Source organism: Anoplolepis gracilipes, chromosome 15 (genome assembly GCF_047496725.1).
Source record: "Anoplolepis gracilipes chromosome 15, ASM4749672v1, whole genome shotgun sequence".
Taxonomy (NCBI): domain Eukaryota; kingdom Metazoa; phylum Arthropoda; class Insecta; order Hymenoptera; family Formicidae; genus Anoplolepis; species Anoplolepis gracilipes.
The window spans coordinates 7,634,165-7,659,479 of NC_132984.1; the positions used below are offsets into that span (position 1 = coordinate 7,634,165).

General features: G+C 31.2%; 1 long non-coding RNA gene and 1 pseudogene across 2 annotated transcripts; both read left to right on the plus strand.

Annotated features, from left to right (window-relative positions):
* The first annotated feature begins 1,791 nt into the window (after positions 1 to 1,791).
* LOC140673878 (uncharacterized) lies at positions 1,792 to 14,122 on the plus strand. 2 transcript variants are annotated; one of them, XR_012048118.1, is made up of 4 exons: positions 1,792 to 3,041; positions 3,126 to 3,345; positions 13,689 to 13,787; positions 13,987 to 14,122. It is a non-coding gene; the product is annotated as an uncharacterized lncRNA (long non-coding RNA). The 2 variants fall into 2 exon arrangements; XR_012048117.1 differs by lacking the exon at positions 1,792 to 3,041 and having other exon boundaries at positions 3,062 to 3,345.
* Positions 10,523 to 13,514, plus strand: LOC140674144 (uncharacterized; annotated as a pseudogene).
* Positions 14,123 to 25,315: the final 11,193 nt, after the last annotated feature.

Genomic DNA, 25,315 nt, shown 5'->3' on the forward strand with positions numbered 1-25,315 from the left:
AGGGGGAGAGGAAAGAGAGCAGTTTGGAGTGGAGGCTGGAACGGGCGAGAGGAGGATCAGAAGAGAAGAGAGAAAAGAGAAGGGGAGCTAGTGAAGAAGAGGGAAAGGTAGGTGAGGCGGGTGGAGAGGGAGGGAGGGAAAGGTGAGAGAAAGGGAGACAGGAAGAACGAAGGAGAGATGACGAGAGAACGGAGGGAAGGAAGGACAAAGGAAAGGAGGTCAGAGGAATGGAGAAAGAAGGAAAGAAGGGCAAGGGAGGAGAGGGGGGAGGGAAGAGGAAAGACGGAGCAGTGCTCAAGGTAGGGTGATGAAAGAGGGAAGAGAAGTTGAGTGGGGGGGGATAAGAGAAGAAGGGATATAGAGAGAAGAGAGAAGGAGGAGAGAGCGTGAAAGAAGATGGAGGAGAGAGCAGAGAGAGTAAGGAGGGAAAGAGAGAGGAGGGAGCTGGAAAGAAGAGAGAAAGGAGAGAAAGAGAGAAGGGAGGAGCAGGAGAGGAGGAAAAGAAGGGAGAGAAATGTCTCATATGGAGAGATATAAAAGGAGAGGATCAGGAGGAGAGAAAGAGCATTTTGGAAGGTATTGTGAGGAGAACGACAGGAAAGGCAGCAAGGATAAGAAGAGTGGAGGAAAGAAAGAGAGAAGATGGAACGTGGACTTTGTTGACGGAAATGGAAGAGAAAGAAGACAGGGAAGAGATATTGGAACGAGAGGGAGAGATAAGGAAGAAGTGGGGAGTGGGAGTAGATGAGGATTTGAGTATGGAGGAAAGGAAAATGAGATGGAAGATCGGGGTAACGGCAAGGAGGGAGAGGGCAAGAGAAAGAAGTGTCATTACAACAAACAGGGAACTGAGGTTAAAGGGGAAATTATGGAGATGATTAGAGGAGGAAGGGAGATGGAAGGTAGAGGAGGGGGAGTAGAGAAGAGGGGAAAGGAGGCGAGATATTAGAGAGTAAGGAGGCCAGAAGACAGGAAGGGAAGAACGGAGAACAAGAACATGTATACGGGTATATATAGGAGTGGGAAGAGAGAGGAGAGAGAGAGAGAGAGAGAGAGAGAGAGAGAGAGAGAGAGAGAGAGAGAGAGAGAGAGAGAGAGAGAGAGAGAGAGAGAGAGAGTGGTGATAATGACGAGTAGGGAATGAAAAGTAGACGGAAGAAGATGGAGGTGGATAGAAGAAAAGAGATGGGAGATAGAGAGTGGAGAGGAGTGAGGGGGACAGAAAGAAGAGAAAAGGAGAAAGGAGTGACAGGAGGAGGAGAAAAGCGTGGGCGATGGCAGAGGGAGACAGCGGCCGAGTGAGAAGTGAGCGGAGAGGAGAGGTGGAGAAAACAGAGAGAGAGAGATGGAGAAGAGGAGAGAGAGGAGAGGAAAGGGGGAGAGAGAGAAAGGGGAAAGAGGGAGGGGAGTAAGGGAGAGAGAGGGAGATAGGGGAGAGAGGGTGTGTCCTGAGGGAGAGAGAGGGAATCAGCATGTAAGGGTCGCAAAATGGCCAGGTTCGCGAGGGAGGAGAATGGGACAAAGAGGTGAGAGGGTTTACAAAGAGATATTGTATATTTTGTATATATTGTATATAGATAATAGTTGAAATTGTATTTTGGAGAGATGGTAAGGAGTTTGTGAGAGGTTTGATGGTCCCCCTGAAAACACTACGGCAATACCTTAGGGGAGTTCGGAATAAATATACTACTATATTTTTTAACTTTGCAGTATATTTATGTTTTTAAAGAATAAGTATTATTATATTTATATCTATATCTTATGACTATGTTCCTAAAGGAGTGTATCTTATATATGATTATGTACTTTGCCAATAAGTATAAACAAGCTTGTAATAATATTTATACTATCTTTTATAATAAAGTGTATATGTATAAAGTCTTCATTAAGAACATATCGATTGCAATTATAACGCGGCAAAAAATAACGCGATAGCCAATAAATTCATCAGTTCAAATAAATTAATTGACTACCGCGTTCTCTTTTGTCGCACGGCACAGCATTTCCGCGTCCGGTGGGCAGGAGTTCTATTTCGTATTAAACGCCATTACACACGCGCATCATTCCATCCAATAGAAAGTGCTCACAGTTTACTTCATCGCCCTCCCCGAAAAGGCTTCAACCCCATGAACTCACGTTCCATCTCTATCTTCCGATATCTATGGGCCGTTACAAACATAGCCGTTTCGTATGTGGCCATTACGAACGTGTGGCCATTACGAACGTGGCCGTTCCGAACGTGGCCGTTCCGAACGTGGCCGTTCCGAATGTGGCCGTTTTAAACGTGGCCGTTTCGAACGTGGTCAAATTTAAGCGTGGCCATTTCGAACGTGGCCATTTCGGACGCTCCCGAAAATATGAGGTTAAAGATAGTAAAAATCAAAAGCCCAAACTCGAGGAATATGAGTCTGACATATAGAATGAACAAGATGGTGACATTGAATACAGAGTGTGCATTGCATAATTTTGAAAGAAAACGTAATAACTTACTGATAACAACTGATAAAATAAAGATTAAGAAGGTGAAATCAGATATGGATATAGAGCGAACAAAATTCACAACAAAAATGGTCGAGTTTGAGGATTTGTACGATACATTGAACAAAAAGCAGTGGAATTTGCTACAACTCAACATACCTAAGACGGAATCATCTAATACCCCAATATTGCAGAAGACCTCCCTTCAAGAAGAGACCTATTCAAAAATATTAGAACATGAGTTTGAAGATAAAAAACACAAAATTGTTTATACCGTGCAGCATCCGAAGACGGCGACATTGATGACAGAGATTCAAGAGCAATATGTTGTAAAATCATTATATAATCTCTTATTGATAACAACAAGGATTGAAAAGGTGAAATCAGATATGGATATAGAGCAAACAAAATTTGCAAAAAAAATGGCCGAGCTTGAGAATTTGTACGATACATTGAAAGAAAAGAAATCGAATTTGCTAAAATTCGACATACCTAAGACGGAATCATCCAATATATAATATTTTTATAAAATATTATATAAAAATAATCTTTTACTGATGGACGTAAGTACTCCATTACATATATGTATTTAATATTTTTGGACATTTCTCTTCATAAATACTGATAATATGACTCTAATGTACAAGATGGCATCGGCTATATGAGGAATGACGGGCCATATCTAATATATACAAAGTTTACATCTACACAAATTATTATCCAGCGAATCTTTGCCACAAGATTGGAAAATGATATGATTTATGATTTGACTATAAGTGACAACATTGTCTATAGCTGTTATCAAGAGACTATTGGATCGTGGTGTTTTGCCGAAACTGCTTTAGTGCAGCAGATGGTTTATCAAACGTATGTATATATTATCAAAATATTTTTATTCTTCATTATTTTTATTATTTCGATCTTTTTATAATGAGACGAGTAATTTAGAAAAATAGTTTTTATTTCTATAATTATATTTTTATAAATTAATTGTATTTTTATTCCAATTATTTAAATATAAATACCGCTTGTCTTGAAAAGGATCGTAAATAATACAATTTTGCGTTTACTTGTTTCATTTTAAACGAAATTCTTGCCTATTACTATATAAGGACGAAGTTGTACATGTTGGTGCTTGTTTAAATAAAGCTGTATATGTTGTATATGGAGAGAAGCTTTGTTTGAAATGTTGGAAAATAGTAAATAAAACATTAAATATTCATAAAAAAGAAAAACAACATTTGCAACAGCATCAAACTTAAAAACAACTTTAGCAAGATTATATTTAACTGTCCTTGATCAACCACTTGTCCATCATGAGACCAATTTTGATCAGCTTGCTGAAGTTGTTTTTGAGTTTAATGCTGTTAAAAATGTTGTTTTTCTTTTTTATAAATATTTAATGTTTTATTTACTATTTTCCAACATTTCAAACAAAGAAAAATTAAAAAATTAAATTCTCAGTAAATCTTAATCACAGTTTCAAATTCAGGTCTTGACACATACATAGTGGTAGTTAGAGATTTGGACAGCAAATTAGTTTTACTATCCAAACAAGTTCGTCTTGTGGCCACAAGAGACGTGTTACTTGTAAGATCAAAATTTTTTAAAAAATTATTGATAGCACGTTAAAACTGAAACTTTAAGCTTCCAAATGCTTTTTTCAAATTTTCCTATACGATGATTTTTCACCGAGTTGCAACAGTTTGAAAATAGCCCATTTTTTGACATATAAAAAGTGTTCTCTATAGTTTTGTGCGTAATATATTTTGAATTTTAATCTGAAAATATAATGATAGAGTCTATCTTTCTTTTTACAACTATAGTAATCTTTATTTGTAAAAACTTTTTTCTTAATTTTATATTTGTAAAAAATCATAATCTTGTATTTGACGGAAATTATATTGCTTTAATGAAAATTAATGAGATAAAATATTATTTATACGTACACATAAGTTTATACACATCATGAAATTTATGAAATGTATAGGACATACATATATGTATACATATATTAATATTGGGCATATAGAATTTTTATTGCAAGTTACGGTGTAATGAGAAGTATTGTGCAAAATCAATTCATCTATGTCAGAGTTTGAGACTATTTATTAATAAAATAAGTAATGCGATTAGTTATTAATAAAATAAGTTATTAATAAACTGAATACATAATTTTAAACAATTCTGTTTTTAATATATTTTGTTTCTTTTTATATTATCTTAATTTCAATTTTGAATTTTTCAAATTTATCTCAACATTTTTATAAAAAAGATTCAAACATTTATTTAACATAATTTTAATGCATTTATATTACAAATTATACACTTTAGGATAATAAAAACTATTGATTAGAAAGTATCCTGCAAATTGTAGCAGTATGATCCTATTTTTACATTTTTCATCCATTTTGATGGACACATCGGTAAAACATCTAAAATAAGAAAGATATATTTTACAATACAATACGGATTGTATAGAAATTATATATAATGCATAAGAATACATATACATATGTGTAAAGAAATGCTACTTTAATATTTATCTTCTTCTACAAAACATATTTTATTATTTTCGAGGAAAATTATATAGTGCGGTTGGTTTTATTAACAACTTCCTTAATACAACTAGATGATTTAGAGTGACAAGAGATCATCGTTCTAGAGAAATATTTGTAGCATTGGCTCGGATATAGAAATTCCGACAACATAGATGATTTATTTAGGAAAGTGTCTTTGTTATAAATACATATATAATCATAGCCAATTATGACGCCAACATAATCCTCTTCATAAATAGTTTTATAAAAAAATCATAATATTTATATGAGTTACAATCATTCCAACGAAAATTTGGTTTCTTTTTTCCTTACATTTGCTAATTGATCTATGTGAACAATTAAATGACAAAAGTATACCAATATTTTGTCAAATAAATGTTAACTACATATATTGTAATAATTTTAATTAAAGATAATTGTAATTAACATAGTATCTTTATATACGGGGTGTTTCATTTGGTTTAGAGCAGTCAAATATTTGGAAATTTCAGAATTAAAAAAAAAATATTATATTTTAGGCAAAAATTATTTAACTCGAAGAGAGACATAAGTTTTGATCTTAAACATTTGTTTAAAAATCACTTAAGGGTTACTCTTAATTTTTTAAGTGGAAACCATATTTTCATTGCATATTCTTGTGATTTGTCTCAAGACTTTTTAAAACGCTATAATAAAGTACTTTCTTATTAAATACTTTTCGAGTACGGCTATTGATAGTTACAGCTATCATTAGCATTATTCAAGATCTATTACATGGAAGTTGTACTGTCGAATTTACATTTATATAATGTTTGTGTATATGTATATGTGCACAATAGAAAAGTGTAAATTCGACTGTGTAACTCCACATCTCAGATAATGTTACAATTGTCGGTTTTTTATATTTGTCAGTCTATAATTCTAAAGTACTTAACGAAATTGAGCTTTATTATACCATTTTAAAAACGTCGTGACGTCAATATAAAATTATATGTAATAAAAAATAGGGATTTCCATTTAAAAAAATTAAAGTTATAGCTTGACTTTATCTTGAGAACGCCATCATAATGGTCATCTAATACTGTTGTTCAATGCACCTTTTTTTAAGCCTTATGAACTTTTGTCTAAAACATTTTTCTCTAAAATTTATTATTTATGAGATATTTAATTGTTTCTGAACTTTTAATATAAATATATATATATATTAAAAAATATATGTATAGTGTATGATATACGTATTAAAAAATATATATTGTGTATATAATAAATTACCTATATTGTATTTGTAATTCTACCGTATTGAGCATCGATATCTTTTTTTGACAAACCATAGATTCAGCGTAACTCTAAATAAAAACTGCGAGGATTGTAAAAATGTCTTGGATTACTTAAACTACTGATTATTTTTTGTATTATCTGAAAAAATAGAAATAAATATAATTTCAATTAAATATAAGAAAATGAAGAAAAATTTTAATATTTTTACTAATTGCTATTAAAATATATTCATTTGTTGACTTAACATATTATTAATAAAACGTAATAATGAATTGTTATCTTTTGTTATTTTTATACCGTTAAAATTAATAAAAATTACTTATAAACAATTACTAATCTCTATATTAGGCAGTTCATAATAGTAATATTCTCCTTCAGCATATGGATAAAGTTGATAGGAACCTTCATTTATATGAAACCATTCTGTCATATTCTTTTCTGCATAACTAAAAATAATAAAAAAAATATATATTTATATATATATTTATATATATATATGTATATAAAATATGTTACCGTAATTGATATCCACGATATCTCAAATACCTAGAATAAACTGTGTGAATAAAATTTGATATATAAATATGCTTCAACTAAACAATAAAATGTTTTTTTTAAATTATCGAAAATTCGAGAATAAGAAAATTTTTTCAATAAAAAGTATAAAAGTTATCTAATATTTATTTTAATCATATAATTTTTCTTAAATAAATTACATTTGTTATTTTGCAAATCTAAAATTATTGTTATTCTACGTGTAGAATAAAACCGCTGCACGGTGACACAAATTAAGATGCAGAATGCAATATAAAATTATTGTGTCATTCTACGTGTAGAATTATCAAACAATTAATCATTTTTATCAACAATATTTTAATAAAAAATTAATATAAGTTGTATATTGTTGTATATTGTTGATAAAAATGCCTAATTTTTTGATAATTCTACACGTAATTTATTTTAATCATATAATTTTTCTTAAATAAATTACATTTGTTATTTTGCAAATCTAAAATTATTGTTATTCTACGTGTACGTTATTAAAATATTTTCGTTTGGTGTTTCGGTCTTTGCGTTTCGGAATTGGAGAGCGACCGCTGTCAAGGGGCTCGAAAGGATCGTAAGGCGTTGGCTTACCCGGCGTTATCGTTCGTCTCTTCGCGAATCGATTGATCGTGTCAAAGATCTACTTCGTTGCCGAACCAGTACGGTCTTAGTGAGTTGTCGCCGGGTGGAATTGTCGGATTCCCCCCGAGAGTGCTGTCGTGTGCCTGCGCAAAATTGTGAGATCTCAGTGTACGTATCAGCGGGTACGAAAGTGTGTGTCACCGCCTCCCTGGTAGAGGAGCGGCGCAACCGGCACGGGTAGAGGCCTAGCGGGGCCCGGGAAAGGACTAGTTTCCTCCCCCGCCAACGTAGAGTGAGTACCACAGAATTCTTGTGAGCGGACCACGCGATTCGCGTAAACGCCAAAAAAGGCCTCGATTCTCGACCACCAGTCTCGTTGCGGGTTTCACCCAGCGGCTTATTATCGCCAAGGCGATCGGCTGTCGGAGGCAAGAGCTGTCGACGGTGTATCCGCCTCAACCATCTGGCTACGCCATTTCGTGAGCTTGCGAGTACGCTCTAGTGACGGCGCGAGATTGTAGCGGCCGCGATTTCTGTTTCGTATTGTTTTCTCACCATACTCGCGACATTCGCGTCGATCTTGTAAGCGATTGTCGTGCCTTAGATTTTTGTCACCCGTTTATCGGCGTTTCCGCGACAGTACGAACTCTCGCGTATCCCTCGCGGGGTACGTCCCGTAACCACCCGCGAAGTTTGTTCAAGCTATTGTTTCGTTTATACCGCTGATATCGAGCGAGCATCACTAATGTATCTTATTTGACCCGCGACTTTCCGGATCGTTCGATTGAATAAATTTGTCACCAAGTTTTATCCTATTAACTACGTGTTCTTTTTGAGCCAGGGGTTTCCCCTACTCGCAGCCTAATCAGCCTTTGCACTTCCTTCGGGAACCGTCTCTCTCATAAGCGACCCTCTCCTTTACCGTTAGGCGAGCTAGCCCGCCGTGACGGGCAGAGAAATGTCCGGCTAATCTTAGCGATTTTTGCGACTTAGCGCGTGAAAGACCGCGCCTGGCGCCCAGGATATATTTCGCGTATCGTCTCCTGCTCGCCACGTCACCTCGCTTTTCGCCCCTTTCGCTTCCCTTTTTCTGAACGGCGATTTACCGGCCGCTCCACTCTCCTGTTCGCCGTCTTTCCCTTCCCACCCGACGGGAAAAATCGTCGCAATATATACACAAACATTATATAAATGTAAATTCGACAATACAACTTCCACGTAATAGATTTTGAATAATGCTAATGATAGCTGTAACTATCAATAGCCGTACTCGAAAAGTATTTAATAAGAAAGCACTTCAGTATAACGTTTTAAAAAATCTTGAGACAAATCATAAGAATATGTGATAAAAAATAGGATTTTTATTTAAAAAATTAAGAGTAACCTTTACGTGAACGTTAATTTATCCGACAATTCCACCCGGCGACAACTCACTAAGACCGTACTGGTTCGGCAACGAAGTAGATCTTTGACACGATCAATCGATTCGCGAAGAGACGAACGATAACGCCGGGTAAGCCAACGCTTTACGATCCTTTCGAGCCCCTTGACAGCGGTCGCTCTCCAACCCTTTAAACAACTGTAAATTTATGTCCATCTTCGAGTTAAATAATTTTTGCCTGAAATATATTTTTTTCAAATCCTGAAATTTCCAAATATTTGACTGTTTTAAATTAAATGAGATACCTTGTATATAAAGATATTGTATTAATTACAATTATCTATAATAAAAATTATTACAATATATGTATGTAGTTAGAATTTATTTGTCAAGATATTGGTTGAATTTTGTCATTTAATTTTTCACATAGGTCAACATAAAACAATCAGCAAAAGCAAAGAAGAAAAAAGCCAAATTTACAGTTGGAATAATAGTAACACATTTATTTAGTAAACGTTATGATTTTAGTTATAAATCTTTTTATGATGATGATCGTGTTGGCGTCATAATTGGCTATGACTGTATAAGTGACGAAGACAGTTATTTTGTAAAAGAATCACATATGTCGTCGGAATATCCATATCTCAGAAGTCGATGCTACGGATATTTCTATGGTACGATCTCTGGTCGCCCAACTTGTTGTATTACGAAAGGTTTTAATACAAAAGAACCGCATTACATAATTCTCCTCGAGAATAATGAAATATATTATGTGGAAGAAAGTAAATATTAATGTAGCATTTTCACACACATATATATATATTCTAATGCAGCATCTATCATTTTTATATAATTTGTACTGTATTGTAAAATATATATTTTTCTATTTTAGCGGCTTTATCGTTATGTTCACCAAAATGGATAGAAAATGTAGAAATAATAGGACGATACTTTTCTAAATTCCAGAGTACTTATTATTTATTAAATAAAAAATTAGCAAAACTTTATTCGGGCAATACTGTTACAATTTGCAAGATACTTTCTAATCAGAAGTTTTTATTATCTTAAAATGTACAGTTTGTTATATAAACGTATTAAAATTATGCTAAATAAATGTTTCAATTTTTTTATAAAAATGTTGAAATAAATTTGAAACAAAATATATTAAAAACAGAATTGTTTAAAATTATGTGCTAACTATTAAGTTTTTGAGATTTATTTCTTTAATAACTAATCGTACAACTTATTTTATTAATAAATTTTTATTAATAGTATATTATTTTATTAATAGTCGCAAACTCTGACATGGATGAATTGACTTTGCACAATACTTCTTATTATACCATAATTCGCAATTTAAATCTTATATGCGTAATATTAATATATATATACATATCTGTATATCATATATATATATATTCCATAATTTTTATACTGTGTATAAACTTATATGTACGTATATTTTATATTTTATCTCTTATATTCTTACACAATTCTTAGTGTTGTTCTCAAAAAGTCCCAAGCAATATTATTAATAAATGCATATTATTAATATTAAATACTTAGAGCACAATAGAATACAAGTTATAATATATTAAATATTAAGAAAGAGAGAAGATTCTCTGTCTCTCTCTCTCTCTTTTCCCTCTCTCTCTTTCTCCCTATCTCTCTCTTCTTCCTCTTTTTTTAATATTTAATATTTAATATCTTGTCCACAATGTTTAAATCCTTAGTATTATTAGTTACGCATATGCACGTATTCCTGGTAAATAACGCGGTACTTGTGGCAACAAGACGAACTTGTTTGGATAGTAAAATTAATTTGATATCCAAATCTCTGACTACTACTATGTGTGCGTCAAGATCTGCATGTAAAACCGTGGTTAAGATTTCCGAAAAGATGGACTGACACCAGTGACTAAACGAGTTTATTTTTCTTTTGTTAATATGTACCTTTGGCTCTGCTTGAGATTTCAGATTTGACATAGTAGACTAGATTTTTTAGTTGTTGAACTGTACGCACATAAACAGAAAACGTTTACATCATTATTACAAATTGAAGGTTTATTGAAAATTTTTTTTAATATATAAATCAGAGAATGTCTCTTAAAAATGATAATTAAAATTGTTTATATTTTTTACATTAGAGGATTTTATAATTCACGGAGAGGTCGACAAACTCGATGCTAATAGTATGGAGTTAATGTATTACTATTCTCTTGAGATTGTTGCAAAGCATATTACGTGAGAGTGCTATTTTGAGCAAATACATAATGTTAGTTTTTTCGAGACTGCGTACTTCTATGCATAATTATTTTAATTTTATCACTTCTTATAATTAGCGAAATACTTCCACACTTGTCAACCAGTTGCATATAAAATGAAGAATTAAGCATTAATTGTATAATAATAGTTTCATACATGTTGATTGCATTTTAGAACATGCTCTACATTTTATTTTAAAAAAAATACACATTATTTTGCTTCAAGAAAAAAAAAACGAAAACACTCTTTGTTTCTATTGATATTTTCGAAGCTTTATCTTTTAAACTAATATTATATTTGTACAATTACCTGCAAGATATTTTGCATAACTTAATTCTGATATTGATACACACACACACACATATATATATATATATATATATATATATATATATATATATAAGAATGTGATTACATTATAGTTGATTTTAATTATGTTTTTCAAAGATTTTACAAATATTTTAATAAAAAATTAATATAAGTTGTATATTGTTGATAAAAATGATTAATTTTTTGATAATTCTACACGTAAAAGGACACAATAATTTTATATTGCATTCTGCAATATAAACTCAATTTGTGTCACCGCGCAGCGGTTTTACTCTACACGTAGAATAACAATAATTTTAGATTTGCAAAATAACAAATGTAATTTATTTAAGAAAAATTATATGATTAAAATAAATGTTAGATAACTTTTATACTTTTTATTGAAAAAATTTTCTTATTTTCGAATTTTCGATAATTTAGAAAAGCATTTTATTGTTTAGTTGAAGCATATTTATATTTCAAATTTTATTCACACAGTTTATTCTAGGTATTTGAGATATCGTGGATATCCATTACGGTAACATATTATGGGGTAACACCACTGTATAATGTTCAGAAAATCAATTTTTTTTTATTGACTTAAAAGATGCTTTGGACTTCTAGAATAAGGGGAAAAAAGTTTTATGCCAAAATTTTTTCTTTGAAATTCCGAGCTCTTTCCCAAGCGCGTCGGACTGCTCCGAAACGACTACCTGCGGTACATAGATACCTGCTGGAAGGGTACAGCCTAATGACTTACCTTTTCATTTTTAACTTCTTTAATACACTAACTAATACACTAGATGTCGTTAGAAGGAGTTTGTAAAAGTGAAAGTGAAAGTGAAAGGCCTTGAAAGAAAAGGTAAATTAACTGCCAAATTAATTGATCAATTAACAATTTATTATGGCTTGGCAATACGGCGGAATTCGAACTCCTTGGAAAAAATGAAAAATGAAATCTGGGCGACCTTATTTCATAAGATGTCAACCGACGAAAATCCGCAGCACGAGAAGTGCTCAGAGTCTTGGTGTAACTGGAAGAAGGCGCGAGCAGCGGATTCCTTAGACACCTTCCATTATAAGCCGCCGCTATCGAAGGAAGTTTTTCAAGCCATCAAACCGATTTATGAGGAGCTGAGCCGTGAGGAGTTGCTAAATCGTTGCTTGGAAGGCTACACGCAAAACAACAACAAAAGTTTCAATGCTACTGTTTGGAACTTGGCTCCTAAGTCCTATTCAAATGGCAAAAAAGTATTGAATGTAGCGACTGATATTGCTGTGTGCAATTTTAACGACGGTCTGACTAATATTCTGCGAATTATGAAAGTTTTGGATATTGGCTTCCAAGCATACAATTTTTGTTTTGAAGCCGATGCTATGCGGATCAAGCACGCCGAGCTGTCTTTGATAGATGCGGCAAAAGAGGCACGCACCGGCATACTGTAAAATCGACGAAGAAAGAAAATGAGGAAGAATATTTGAGCAGGGAAGGGCAGCTTTATGGTCCTGGGATAGCAAATTAATGGTAAACATTTTTAAACAGTTTTTTCAAACAAATTTTTCATTTTTTCACGTCCACAACACATTTCAAAGCTTTAAAGGCGTTTTTCTCGAAACACGATTTTTTAAAACGGCACGCAGCATAATTCCAACAATTTTAATTCTATTCACTCCAAATTTTGACCATATCTTTAAAATAACACTCCGAAGAGAAGTACGTACGGGATTTTCGATAAGTTGATTTTAACATTATTTATTGACAAATGATTACTCCTTTTTTTGTCAAAAATTGAACTTTTTACTTCAAATGCTCGCCAATCACACAAAAATTAATGTTTTCAAAATCTCCTACGTATTTCTCTAGCTATACTTATGTAGATTAAGAGAAAAGTTTTTGTTTTTTTCCAGATTCAAATTTGCGTCAGTTACACTGCGTGCCGCAGAACGTTTCAGATTCAACATGCCTCGCGAGAATGGCTCCAGCGTCGCCATTTTGCACTATTTTTGAATAAATATTTTTTTTTGAACACTTAAAGACATGATTAATAACATCCTTGAATATTATTATCCTCTTACTTTTCCTTCCATCCAAAAAAAAATCGCAAAAAAACGCTTTATTTTAGATTTTTACAGTGGTGTTACCCCTTATATATATATATTTATTATTTTCAGTTGTGCAGAAAAGAATATGAAAAGAATGGTTTTATATAAATGAAGATTCTTATCAACTATATCCATATGCCGAAGAAGATTATTACTATTATGAACTGCCTAATATAAAAATATATATATATATTTATTATTTTCAGTTGTGCAGAAAAGAATGGTTTCATATAAATGAAGATTCACATCAACTATATCCATATGTCGAAGGAGATTATTACTAATATGAACTGCCTAATATAGAGGTTAGTAATTTTTTATAAGTAGTTTTTATTAATTTTAGCTGTATAAAAATAACAAAAGATAACAATTCATTATTATGTTTTATTAATAATATGTTAAGTCAACAAATGAATATATTTTAATAGCAATTAGTAAAAATATTAAAATTTTTCTTCATTTTCTAATATTTAATCAAAATTATATTTATTTCTGTTTTTTCAGATAATACAAAAAATAATCAGTACTTTAAGTAATCCAAGACATTTTTACGATCCTCGCAGTTTTTATTTAGAGTTACGCTGAATCTATGGTTTGTCAAAAAAAGATATCGATGCTCAATACGGTAGAATTACAAATACAATATAGGTAATTTATCATATACACAATATATATTTTTTAATACGTATATCATACACTATACATATATTTTTTAATATATATATATATTTATATTAAAAGTTCAGAAACAATTAAATATCTCATAAATAATAAATTTTAGAGAAAAATGTTTTAGACAAAAGTTCATAAGGCTTAAAAAAAGGTGCATTGAACAACAGTATTAGATGACCATTATGATGGCGTTCTCAAAATAAAGTCAAGCTATAACTTTAATTTTTTTAAATGGAAATCCCTATTTTTTATTACATATAGTTTTATATTGACGTCACGACGTTTTTAAAATGGTATAATAAAGCTCAATTCCGTTAAGTACTTTAGAATTATAGACTGACAAATATAAAAAACCGACAATTGTAACATTATCTGAGATGTGGAGTTACACAGTCGAATTTACACTTTTCTATTGTGCACATATACATATACACAAACATTATATAAATGTAAATTCGACAGTACACTTCCATGTAATAGATCTTGAATAATGCTAATGATAGCTGTAACTATCAATAGCCGTACTCGAAAAGTATTTAATAAGAAAATACTTTATTATAGCGTTTTAAAAAGTCTTGAGACAAATCACAAGAATATGCAATGAAAAGTATGGTTTCCACTTAAAAAATTAAGGGTAACCTTTATCTGATCTTTCAACAAATGTTTAAGACCAAAACTTATGTTTCTCTTCGAGTTAAATAATTTTTGCCTAAAATATAATATTTTTTTTTAATTCTGAAATTTCCGAATATTTGACTGTTCTAAATCAAATGAAACACTCCGTATATAAAGATACTATGTTAATTACAATTATCTTTAATTAAAGTTATTACAATATATGTAGTTAACATTTATTTGACAAAATATTGGTATACTTTTGTCATTTAATTGTTCACATAGATCAATTAGCAAATATAAAGAAGAAAGAAACCAAATTTTCGTTGGAATGGTTGTAACTCATGTAAATATTATGATTTTTTTATAAAACTATTTATGAAGAGGATTATGTTGGCGTCATAATTGGTTATGATTATATATGCATTTATGACAAAGACACTTTTCTAAATAAATCATCTATGTTGTCGGAATTTCTATATCCGAGCCAATGCTACAAATATTTTTCTAGAACGATGATCTCTTGTCACTCTAAATCATCTAGTCGTATTAAGGAAGTTGTTAATAAAACCAACTGCACTATATAATTTTCCTCGAAAATAATAAAATATGTTTTGTAGAAGAAAATAAATATTAAAATAGCATTTCTTTACACATATGTATATGTATTCTTATGCATTATATATAATTTTTATACAATCCGTATTGTATTGTAAAATATATCTTTCTTATTTTAGATGTTTTACCGATATGTCCATCAAAATGGATGAAAAATGTAAAAATAGGATCATACTGCTACAATTTGCAGGATACTTTCTAACCAGTAGTTTTTATTATCCTAAAGTGTATAGTTTGTAATATAAATGCATTAAAATTATGTTAAATAAATGTTTGAATCTTTTTTATAAAAATGTTGAGATAAATTTGAAAAATTCAAAATTAAAATTAAAATAATATAAAAGAAACAAAATATATTAAAAACAGAATTGTTTAAAATTATGTATTCACTATTAAGTTTATTAATAACTTATTTTATTAATAACTAATCGCATTACTTATTTTATTAATAAATAGTGTCTAACTCTGACATAGATGAATTGATTTTGCACAATACTTCTCATTACACCGTAATTCGCAATAAAAATTTTATATGCTCAATAGTAATATATGTATGTATACATGTTCTTATGTATATATGTTCTTCTTCTTCTTCTTCTTTATGAAAGCCTAAAGGCTTGTTTCACCGATTTTGGTTCTCCTCCTGGGATATAGATGTTCAGCTATCCATCCATTGCTTGTGCGGGCGCCTTGGTGGTCGATTGGAGTTCGGCTTCCCGTTTCTCACAGCTTTAGCTAATCTCTCATCCTCCATTCTGGACACGTGTTCGTTCCATTCTCTCCTTCGTGCTCTGACTCACCTGACCACGTCCTCCGTATTGCACTCCTCGCGGATGTCATTGCTTCTCCTGTGATCCATCAGTGTATTTCCTGTGATGGTTCTGAGCACTTTCATCTCGCATGTACGGCAAAATCTTTTTGTCAGGGCGATATCCGCTCTTGTTTCTGCAGCATAAGTCAATACTAGTCTCACGCATGTCTTATATATCCTGACTTTGTTCTTTTTGGATAGTTCTTTGGCAGCTGTTTTTCCATATTTTGGATAGTTCTTAATGCCCCTGCTATTCTAGCTGATTTGTTGACGTGGTCCTTCACGACATTCTTCAGATCTCCGTAGGCCGATATGATTGATCCCAGGTAAATGAACTCTGTTATCTGTTCGATTATCTTCCCATTTATTACAATTTTGCATCTTCTTGGCTCTTTTGCTATTACCAATGTTTTAGTTTTGGCTGTCGAGATTTCCATACCAACAATTTCTGCTTCCTTGCTGAAAGTTTGTGTCAATCGCTGTAGATCGTCTTCTTTATCCGTGATCAAAACTGCATCATCCGCGTAACATATGATGTTGAGCCGTTTGTTTCCTATGTTGTAGCCATAGTTCGTCTCGCGTACTTTCCCAATTATGCTATCCATTATGAGGTTAAAAAGTTGTGGGCTTAGGCTATCCCCTTGTCGTATACCCACATTTTGTTCTATCCGCTGCGTTTCTAGATTTTTAGTCCTGACCATCGTGGTGTTGTTCGTATTGAGCTATATAATTGTTCTTATGATGTTTGGGTGTACGTTCCTGGTTTACCGTTCTTTTACCACATCTTGCAAGCGAACTCTATCGAATGCTTTCGTTAAGTCAACGAAGCATAGGTAAGCCGGTTTGTTGAATTCAAGTGTTTTTTCTGCAATTTGCCTGACGATAAAGATCGCATCAATGGGAGAGCGGTTTCTACGGAATCCCTGTTGTTCTTCGCTTATTTCGATCTTACTTATAACGTCTTGTCCCAGTATGCGGGTGAACAGTTTCATCGTACTGTTTAATATAGTAATTCCCCTATAATTTTCTAGATTAGATGTACTTTCTTTCTTGAAAAGTGAGATGGTAATGCTATTTCTCCACTCTTCCGGTGTTGCTGTGTCCTGTACGATTTTGTTGAAGGTATACATATATGTATGTCCTACATATTTCATAAATTTCATGATGTGTATAAACTTATGTGTACGTATCATTTATATTTTATCTCATTAATTTTCATTAAAGCAATATAATTTCCGTCAAATACAAGATTATGATTTTTTACAAATATAAAATTAAGAAAAATGTTTTTACAAATAAAAATTAGTATAATTGTGGAAAGAAAGAAAGACTCTATCATTATATTTTCAGATTAAAATTCAAAATATATTACGCACAAAAATATAGAGAACACTTTTTATATGTCAAAAAATGGGCTATTTTCAAACTGTTACAACTCGGTAAAAAATCATCGTAGGAAAATTTAAAAAAAGCATTTGGAAGTTTAAAGTTTTAACGTGTTATCAATAATTTTTTAAAAAATTTTGATCTTAGAAGTAACACGTCTCTTGTGGCCACAAGACGAACTTGTTTGGATAGTAAAACTAATTTGCTATCCAAATCTCTAATTACCACTATGTATGTGTCAAGATCTTAATTTGAAACTGTGATTAAGATTTACAGAGAGTTGGACCGCCAATGACTAACACAAAAAAGGCGAACGTTTTGGCTTGATTATTCAAGCTTTCTTCAGCGCAATGCAAAATTAGTGTGTGTAACAATAATAAAAGAAGCTTTGTTTGCGATAACAGTCACCTACACATCAGATAATTATTTTTACGATAATTAGTCGGAACTGGAAAGCATTCGGTCAAATAATATTAGATAAGTAAGATAAGTAAGGTTTTAAGATGAGAATATAATTTTTTGTAATAGTTATCTTCAAGTTTATACTGTATTACGTTCCGTGATCTGTAGTAAACGATTAAAAAAAATGAGAGAGAGAGAGAAAGAGAGAGAGAGAGGGAGAGAGAGAAGCTGAGAGAGAGAGAAGCTGAGAGAGAGAGAGAGAGAGAGAGAGAGAGAGAGAGAGAGAGAGAGAGAGAGAGAGAGAGAGAGAGAGAGAGAGAGAGAGAGAGAGAGAGAGAGAGAGAGAGAAGCTGAGAGAAGTTCCACCGAACTCTAGGAATACTACGAGAAACTATGAGTGGTTACGAGCTAGTTTTATAACAGAGATCCACACATTTGTTGCATTGATTATAGAAAGTCCCTGCTCTTCTGTGTCGATGTGTCTCTTTATATAAATAGTATTGTTTCTGACTCGTACAATTTAAAAATAATTCAATTTTACTTTTATCTTTAAATTTAATATGTACTTAATGAAAAGAAAAAAAATATATACATATATATTAAATAAAATATACATTTATTGTATGACATTTCTTTCTTGTATCAAAAAATTTTTTTTACCAATAAAGAAACATGCATTTTGTGCTTCTGCAAACAATTTGAATGCAATTGATAACATAATTTTGTGGCTATTAGTTTTTTTAATTTTATCTTGGTATATTTAAAAATGACCGGTAACGGATATTCATTCTCTATCAATATGTTTATACAAAAAAATCAGTTGAAATCACCAGAAGAATCTTTTAATTTATCTGTTGACCTGGACCATTGGCACAAATTGACTTCAACCTTTCACGGTTGTCTGTGACAGATATTCCAGAGAGAAATCCGCGACGTTCCGTCGAAGAAGAACCAAAGCGTCTAGTGACCGTTTTTTCGATTGTCTTATGAGTTAATTCTCTTCTATTTTATATCCTCTTCTCGAAGACTCATTTGTCATAGGTTCTGGAACCCGTGAACCTTACACATGGTTCTGACAGAGAGCCATCCTAATACCATTGTTCCATGGTATATTACAGGTCAAGTTTTATAATTATGATGAGTGCTAATTCAGAATATGAAAGAGATGATAACAATAGTAACTATAAACCCAGTTCAAATAGTGATATAACAAATCATAACATTGATGTAGAAAGTGATAAACAAAATAAAAGTGATGATAAGGGGTTCCCTTACCAAAAAGGGACTATCAAGCAAACGGCTTATTGACCTAGTAAAAACGATCTTCGAGGTTGTTGACAGATCCTGGGTCTTGCGCAGTTTGTTCGAGTCGAAAGCGTTCGAGATAATAAGCGTGATTCAACAAGGGTAAGTAACGTCCTTCCACCGACTAATCCTTTCTCGAGTGTAGACGTAACATATTTACGAAATTTACTTTTATATTTTTTCATAAGTTCACAAAATTCTAGAGAATTGAAAACATCAATTGCATTGCTTTCTTTGCATTTCTGCAGGAGATCGTACTTATGAATGTGTGTGTGTGTGTGTGTGTGTGTGTGTGTGTGTGTGTGTGTGTGTTTGTGTGTATATGTATGGTGTAAATTAAAAAAATTTTGAAATATTTAACTCAAATATACATACATATACAAAACACAGCATCTGCTCACATATATGTATATAATTCAGTATTTATATATACGTAATTTAAAGAAACTTAATATATTTTTAAACAATTACTTATCAAAAATAAAAAAACTCTATCCAGAAAATTATTATAAAAGAAAGTATAAGTAATAGAAAGTAATAAGATTGTTTAATGCATATTTTAATTTTTTAAATAAATAATTGCAGAAAGAAGTTGCTACAATATATAAATATGTTATTGCTTAAATCCGTCTTTTTTACATAAATAATGATATAAAAAGTAGAAATTATAAACACTATAAAATTTATTTTATTTTTATATATGTGTATGTATTACGTTTAAATATCTAAGTTGTTATATTTAACGCATAATACGATTGTGCACTTTATAAATGTATATTTGTCTATATATATTTTTATAATTTGTTTATAAAATTTGCATAAAAAGCTCAGTTCCTTTAAGTGCAAAATTATTCTTTTTGTAGATAATTCCTTTTGTTATCGTAAGTAATAGCGTTTTGCTGCGAAAAACAATCTGAGAGCACCGATCACGAGATCTTTATATATATTATGTGTATATTTTTTTAAAAGAGACCAAAACTTTCCAAGTTTCAAATCTTTAATTTTAATAATAGTAAATTTTAACACTTTTGAGCGAAAGTAACAAATATTTTGGTTTTTGGCCGTTCGCCGTTATTATCTGTTTTTGATATCTTTATTTGAAAGTTTTATTCTCTTCTTCTTTATTATCTAACATTATAAATTATAACTATCATAAAATTACAAATTTTTTGTACAATATAATTATTTTGCCAATTATTGTAAGCATCATTACTTGCATGCAGTTTAAACATCGAGTAAATGCACAATGCATTTCACATTATCGAGTTATAAAGTTTTTGATAAATATTACGATTTTTTATTGTATTTATTTGTGATTTAATAATTTCAAACACGCCATCCTGCTCGTCATGTCACACTTAACAAAATTAACATGACAAAATATACTGTATAGCATACGCAATGTTTTATAAAATGTTACATCGCTGCTAGCTTTCTTATGATTGCTGCTTTTTAGTTATAAAGAATCAAAGTCTAATGCAAGTGAGACTGTTGTCAATAAAAGTAAACGTAGTTAAACGAATTTTTCGACAGTTTGTGTTCAGTATAGAGTGTGTTAAATAGATACATGCGTTTGCAGAATAAAATCTTATTAACAATAACGCTGATTCTTATCATAGTAATTACATTAAGATTTAATAACTAAATGTAAAGTGTATATAATTATACGCATAATTTTAATAATATATTTGAAGCCGCCAAGGATGCTTCCAATTGAAACATTCTCCGTCATGAACTCATTCATTGTACGCAAACGAGAGAATAATTTTTGTTGCGGATCATTTGAACACTGTTGTAATCATCCGTACTGTCACTATGCATATTTATTATTTATCGTTTGCAGGATAAATCTGGATGATTCACGCAATAATAAAGTAGAATCAGCTCAGAGTATATCAAACAGATGCTGATTCGGAAAGAATCGTCCTCTGTCCATCACTTAGATCGTAAATTTTTAAATTTAGTCCATGTAAATATTAGCGTGACCAATGTTATTAAAAATTATCTAGCAATGTAAAAGTTGACTATTTAAGTTGATTGCTGGATTCGTTGATCATATTTTACTTGGGTATTCCGTTGAATACAGTTGCAGAGATCTCGGCGAGACACAAAACGTCGAAAATGCTGGCCAAAAATATAGTCAGAAATTATTTCCAAATTAACGCAAATTAATCATTTTGATGCTGAGGCAGACAAAGACAGCAATAAAAATCTTCTATCTTGTGTCCACATTGGCAATGCAGTGATACACGGTACAGTGTAGTGTATTCCAGATTTACAGGAAGAGTCTCGACGATGTAATTTGAAGATCAAATGGACAATTGCTCATCAATCTCTGTAATGATGCCGTCTGCTATGACAAACAGAGATTGTTCTTGGAGCCAATTATGTTTTTCAATAGCTACCCGAGTCTACGTAAACTCGCATTGCAACAGCTTGTGCAGAGACGATCCTTAAAAGATGTGATTTACAGATTTTTCTTTGCTAAATAAATAATCCGTGCATCTAAAAATGTTTACTAGATCTGTTAATTACATAAGTCTTTCATATAGATCTGTTAATTACATAAGTCTTCCATATAGATGTTAAACTTAGTTTTTGCCAGTTTTTTGTTGCTTAAAAAATGCATTTATTTTAATAAGAAATTTAATTAATACATCAGTCAAAATATTTTCCATCGATTTCTATTACTTTTTACCATCTTTTTGATAAAAGTTGGACTTTGCGACGATAGAATGAGTTGTTTTTTGAAGCAAGCCATCTATCCACCCCTTTTTGAACTTGTTCGTAATTGGAGAAGTGTATATCGGCGATTGCGTGTTGCATCGATCGGAAAAAGTAATCTGATGGAGCCAAGTCTGGAGAAAAGGCTGGGTTCGAAAGAACTTCTCATTCGAGCTCCAATAGTGTTTCTTTCACGGTTCTTGCAACATGTGGTCGTGCGTTGTCATGCAAAAGAATTACTTTGCACCGATTATTGGCTACTGATGGCCTTTTTCACATCAATTCATTCGTTTAATTGGTACAATTATTGTTGATAGCCGTCAGCCGTGATTGTTTCATTCAGTTACGGTAGCTCGTAATAAAGCACGCCTTCCTGGTCCTACCAGAGCAAAACTTTATATGAATATTCCGTTTTGGCGTTAATGTGAATGATTGACCGGAGTTCACCCATGATTTTTTTCACTTGGGATTATTCAAATAAATCCACTTTTAATCACCAGTTACAATGCGCCACATAAAACTTTTTTTTTCTTAAATAGATGACCTTGAATTTATAACAAAGCATGATCAATTACAAATGAGTAAACACATCTTGATCAAATTCGGATTATGTGCGCTATTAGCCTAGTGAAAAGAATAACAGCTTAGCTTCAAATAGTGTAGTGACAATTATTTGATGCAATACCTTGGTCCTCATAAGCAGTAAGGATGTAAGCAATTAGGCGTTTTGTTTGTATTTTTATTCTTAATCTTTGAAATATGCTTGCATCATCTCACTCATCAATCAGGAAGCATCAGTAAGTTGTGGAGCTTCAGCCGACATCTTACAGTTCCAGTGTCAAACTATCGAAGCACATAAACACATTCTAGAAATAAAAATTTCTCTTTGATACAACTTGTCCAAGCTTTTTTGTCAGTTGTGTCGAACGTTTGATCTCAATAAATGTTTGGTTGCACAATACAATTGTTGCAACCAAGTTAATTAAATGAGATTCTTTGCATGGATCGTTACGAATATTAACCATTCTAGAGAATAAACCAATCATCTGCAAAATTAAGTGCTTAATTATTAAACCAACTCGGCTTGATTTTGAATGAGAAAATATGCTTGTATAGTTATCTAGTCATTAGATATTCAACGTAGATTGGAATCCTTCTAGACATAAAGATCAAACTGCAGTCAATGTAACTGTTGTTGAATCATCTGAAGTGCCGGTAGTAAATCAGCAATGCACTTAGTAACATCACTGCTCCGCTTCTTTGCCAGCTGTCGCATCGAATGGTCAGCAATCGAAAACATAAGTTTATAAGTTATATTCAACTAATATTTATGCATGTCCTCCTTGTTATTGTATCTTCACAATACTTGCTACAAGTGGCGATTATGTGGATGCATCACGATCTAATGATACACCTTCTCGGTGTCAGCCAATGATAATCATCAAGTACTTGTGGAACCATTATCAAAGAAGTTGTTGCATATTACGTACCAGAAGTAAAAAGATTTTTATCGAGTAATTTACTCAATAAAGTAAGTCAAGACATACAATATTTAAAAAAAAAGATAGAGTATAATATAATTAGATATACTATTAATATAGTTTAATAACAAAAAATTTAATGCGACAAAATTTGTTGTAATAAATTTCTTGTAATCATGTAATCAATTTTCATGTCATCATTCGTTTTATTGTTTTGCAATATATGTAATAATTATGTAATATATGTGTATACAGTAGTGTTATGTTTTGTCACATTAAATTTTTTGTTTACTGTTAATTACTTTAATTACTTAATCTTTATTCATATATATTATGTTTTCAAAAATTCTCTAGCTAAAAATATCTGTAATTATATTTTGTGAGTTTTATATATATATATATATATATATATATATATATATATATATACATATGTATATATATGAATATTATGTATAAGAAATATATATAGATAAATGTTTTAAAGTAAAATATACAATCATATTATATGCATTATTAGATTATATATATATATATATATATATATATATATATATATATATAATTTAATATATAATATAATAAACATAATATAACATAGCATAATATTATAATAATATACTATTTATTCTTAATTGACGCATTTTTTTCATATCATTACTTTTATAGAAAAAGAATCAAGTTTAAGCAATAATTTATACATTGAGGCAATGCTTGTTTGTATAACTATATACATTGTAGAGGTAGATTGCGAGAGAAATGCTTTCATTATTCTAATTGTGTGAAGAATTTCTTCAAAACATTACTAAAAATTTGAGCTATTTATAATATGAATAAAACTGAGTTGATAATTTATAATTGAGATAGTTGCATTTTTGTAAATGTTATTATCATTTTAATATTAATAATTTTATAATATTAATTTTAAATATATTTCCTCAATGTACTATAACACACACAACACATAATACAGAAAAAACATGATATAAATCCTACTAGCCGAAATGAGTATGTATGCAATAGTGTAATTTTTAAAAGGCTGAACTCAGAAAGAATATGCAGATATCCCTCTTATATGGTTAACAGATAATAATTTAGTTTGTTATTGGTTAAAAACCACATCTGATGTTAAATTTAAAGCATTAGTAAAATCTAATGCAGTCTATCAGTCATCATGGAAAAAAATTGATGTTAATGCTGTTTTATATACAGAAGGTATATTATACTCGTATTCTTAAAACGTATGCAAACTTACTTTATGTAAAATAATCTGCAAATATGTAATGTCTTAATATTTATTTATCTGAATATTCAGATAATTATGATGAGGCTGAGCAGTTTATAAATATTTATATTGAACAAATTACTTCATCAGATAATGCAACAAATATAAGAAAAGAAATATTTCAGCAAAATAATTTATATATAGTAAATAGTTTATTCTAAACATGATAAGTTAGAAAACAATGCTTCAAATACCACTACAACTTTAAAACGTAAGAAAGACAAAACGATCCAAAAAAAGTAAAGAGTCCAACTTCGACTTCAAGTAATGAAGATTCGACACAAAATTCTTCAATAAGTGATGTGAATTTTTACGAGCCGAGTACAATAAACAAGCAGGGACGGCGCAACGCGTCATGAAACAAATGACACCTCTAGACGGCTAATAATATTACACAATAATAATAATAATTATTATTACACAATATTATCGTTTAAAGTTTATTGAATTATTATTGCAGTCTATATATACGATATTATACAATATTATTGACCGTAGAGAGGCCATTAGTCTGCTGACGCGTTGCGCCGTCCC